Genomic DNA, 3384 nt, shown 5'->3' on the forward strand with positions numbered 1-3384 from the left:
CGGGATACATTCAGCTCGCAGCAATGGCTTCTCGGGAAGGGTCCTTCTTCAGCCTCTTGGCTCTCTCCCGCAGGGCGAGGAATCCCTTCTAAGCGATGGTCGGCTTTGTTCTCGGAGGACTCCAAACCCTCTTCTCTCAAGATAACCCTCAGGTGGGAGGTTCCGTGTCTGAGCTCTTCATAGAAGAGCTGCCCTATTAACGAGGTGCCAGTCCTCCAGAAGCACATCCTGTCCCTGTCCATAGACTAGGACCAGGAACCATACCCCTTGCACCCGCTCTCCCGCCCAGAGGGGTGTGGGACTCATAGGAGAGTCACGGGCAGAGCTGGACATGGGGGACACATCCTGGAGACTCAGCCTCTCCTCAGAACACCCCACGTCCTTATTTCTCTGCTACATATTCCAGAATTTTCCTCCAGCACTGTGTTCATTCAAGATTCCAGCAGCCCCCAGTTCCCACATCCTTTTTGTCCTGTCCCTCCACCCCTCCCGCTCACAGACCCAACGCTGAGCCACGCTGTGAATGCACTTTCAACTAGTCTTTGTTTTTGAGCCCTCAGGAGGCCCTCCCGACTTGTCCAAATCCTTCCTTCCAATGTCACACCACATCTTCCTCCTGTTCCCCAAACTCTCTCCATACCGACTGTCCTCTTAGAACAGCATTTAAAACCCAGATTTTGTTAAAGCACTGATTGCTGGGCCTCAGCCCCAGAATTTCTACCTCCGTTGGCCTGGGGTGGGGCCAGGAAATGGGCATTTCTGACAAGACCCCGCGTTTGAGAACACGCCCCGTTTGAGAACTGCAGTCTTAGAACACCTCTCATGTACTTTCTCCCGTGGGCAGGGATGGTCTTAGAACCTTGGTCACTGGCGACGGCTGGCGCAGGGCTAGATGTCAATGTAAGCTCCCTGAACGCCTGGGGCTGACCACTTTAGGGTTAAATGGGATCTTAATCTGCACTTTACTCTCCTATAATTGGCAAATGACTACGACAACTAAGCCTGGCTGTCCAGGCTCTCCGTGTTTCCTGAGCTTTGTGGCTTCCCTCCCATCTGCCTGATCTTGCCGTCTGTTTCAGCCTCTGGGACGGCCGGCGTGCTGGCCCTCCTTGCCTCTCCCTGGACACAGGCCTATGCTGGCTGTGGGCCGTGCGGTCACCGTGAAGATAGCCGGCCGCACTGCGAGGACCTCTGGGCTCCAGTGGCCCCTGGGAGTGGCTCCGACCGGAACACCTTGGAAGCACCTCTGCAGACTGGTTTTTCTCCGTCTTGATGCTGTGTCTCTTCCAGTGTCCGCCCAGCAGGCTATCCTCGCTGGACATTGACCTTGGCAGAGGTCATCGAGCAGCCCAAAAGAATGCAGGAGGGAAGCACAGGGGCCTGGTGGTCTCCAGGGAGACTGATTGGCCTTTCTCTGCGCGCTCCTAATATCTTCCTCATTTTGGAGATAGGTGGGGGCAAGAACCATCCAGTGCTCCAGAGGTGAACTTGGCAATTGGTGCGGTAAGGGAGACCCTGCACCCTCGCTGTGGCCTGTAGCTTCCCAGCCCCTGTAGGTCAGCAGCGGCCTGGGTGCTCAGGACCCAGAGAAGCCTCTTGGGAGACGTAGCCTGAGGAACCTCTTTTTTTTTTTTAAGATTTTATTTATTTATCTGAGAGAGAGAGTGCATGTGAGAGAGCATGAGTGGGATGGGGGGATGGTGGTGCACGGAGAGGGAGAAGCAGTGTCCTCGCTGAGCAGGGAGCCCAGTGCGGGGCTCAATCCCAGAATCCTGGGATCGTGACCTGAGCCACCCAGGTGACTCTGAGGAGCCCTGTAGTGACTAAGGTTCACTTGCATCGGGCAGGGGTCCGTCAGGACCATCCAAGGGAGACTGGGCATGGATAGTTCCACAGGAATCTATTTCTGAACCCTTAGTTCCATATGTTCTTCCTAAAACTGATGTGAGGAAACCCCGAGGGAGGCTCTCCCTCCCCACCCCACCCTCCCCTTCATCACCATCCTTCCACCGCTCTCCTCTGCTCTGGTCTTCCCATGGTGCATTGTCCCAGAGTTCAACATGTCTGAGGAGCCAAAGGGGCGTTAAGATATCCTGGCTAGGAAACTGAATGACGAATGCCTGGGTAGGGAATCCTGCATATCAGACAGTTCCTTTAGACAGAACTGAAGAAGGACTTACTCATCAACTGGCCAGCTGACAGATCATTGGGGAAAACATTGGTGATGGCTCAGTACTTGATCGATGCCATATAACTCTAAAGGAAATTTAAAATTCTGAGTGACCCCGCTATAACAAAATTCTGTCCACACCCACTGACATATCCTCTCTGAAAATGAGAAATAAGGATATAATTGGTGATGAGCCAGGCCTCATTCTGGAAATAACTAATAATAATTCATGATATGAGCTAATTTCAATGAAGTCATCTATATCATTAGGAGTGGGCTTTTCAATAAATACATATTTTTGTCATATTTTTTGTTTATAAGCACCCAACTTTATGTTGTTTAAGAGTATTTAATACTTGTAATAATCAAAAGAAATACATTGACACTTAAAACCTCATGGTCTTAGGACATCCCCCCTCCATTTATGTTATTTAATTAATTTATTAATTAATTTATTTATTTTATGATTTTTATTTATTTGTTTGACAGAGAGAGAGAGCAGAAGCAGAGGGAGTGGGAGAGGGAGAAATAGGCTTCCCGCAGAGCAGGGAGCCTGATGCGGGGCTCGATGCGGGGCTCGATCCCAGGACCCTGGAATCATGACCTGAGCCAAAGGCAGACGCTTAACAACTGAGCCACCCAGGCGCCCCATTTATATGTATTTTAAAAGGAACTTACTGAAGCCTGACACAAACAGAAAATGCTCAAGTAGTAAAAGTGATCTCACTAAGTGAACATCCTTGTAACTAATACCCAGATCAAGAAAAAGACCATAAGTTGCACTCTAGGAGTGGGATGCACTCTGCTCCTCTCCCCACTCATGTTCTCTGTCTCTCTCTAAATATCCTTTAGATATTTTCACCTTCTTTAGATACTGCCAAAATGTTTTTCAAAATGTAACAACCTGCATTCCCACTAGCAGCGTGGGAGGGTTTCCGTTGCTCCTTGTCCTTGTCAGTATTTGAAATGAGCTTTTATTTCAGCCATCCTGGTGAGTAGTAGGATTATGGTTTTAGTCTGCATTTCCTCAGTCGATTAAGATGAGCACATTTCCCCATGTCTAATATGTGATTAGTGAGCATTTGTGTATACTTTTTTTTTGCAAAGTGGCTGTTAAGTCTCTTGCCAGTATTTCTATTGGGCTCTTTTTTCTTACTGATCTGGTGGATTCTGAATTTGAGTCTTTTGTTGGCTGCACGTACTGCAGGTACCTT

This window comes from Lontra canadensis, unplaced genomic scaffold (genome assembly GCF_010015895.1).
Source record: "Lontra canadensis isolate GAN:19392208 unplaced genomic scaffold, GSC_riverotter_1.0 scaffold223, whole genome shotgun sequence".
Classification (NCBI taxonomy): Eukaryota; Metazoa; Chordata; class Mammalia; order Carnivora; family Mustelidae; genus Lontra; species Lontra canadensis.